Source organism: Anser anser, assembly GCF_964211835.1.
Source record: "Anser anser genome assembly, chromosome: 1".
Taxonomy (NCBI): domain Eukaryota; kingdom Metazoa; phylum Chordata; class Aves; order Anseriformes; family Anatidae; genus Anser; species Anser anser.
In genome coordinates, this window is record NC_139720.1 from 46,984,709 (window position 1) to 46,985,287 (window position 579).

Below are 579 nucleotides of genomic sequence, written 5' to 3' on the forward strand. Positions count from 1 at the left end.
AGCCAGGTACTCCCCTTCCCTTCCCTTCCCTTCCCTTCCCTTCCCTTCCCTTCCCTTCCCTTCCCTTCCCTTCCCCTTCCCTTCCCTTCCCCTTCCCTTCCCTTCCCTTTCCTTTCCTTTCCTTTCCTTTCCTTTCCTTTTCTTTCCTTTCCTTTCCTTTCCTTCCTTTCCTTTCCTTTCCTTTCCTTTCCTTTCCTTTCCTTTCCTTTCCTTTCCTTTCCTTTTTTCTTTTCTTTTTTCTTTTCTTTCTTTCTTTTCTTTTCTTTTCTTCTTTTCTTTTCTTTTCTTTTCTTTTCTTTTCTTTTCTTTTCTTCTTTTCTTTTCTTTTCTTTTTCTTTTCTTTTCTTTTCTTTTCTTTTCTTTTCTTTTCTTTTCTTTTCTTTTCTTTTCTTTTCTTTTCTTTTCTTTTCTTTTCTTTTCTTTTCTTCTTCTTCTTTTCTTTTCTTTTCTTTTCTTTTCAAAATCTTCATGTTCTCATTCATTTCATAGCTAATCCATTGCAATCAGTCATCCAAACATGGACTTTTCTAATCATTTTTATAAAGAAGAAAATGATAATGTCAGTAATCAAAATTTGGC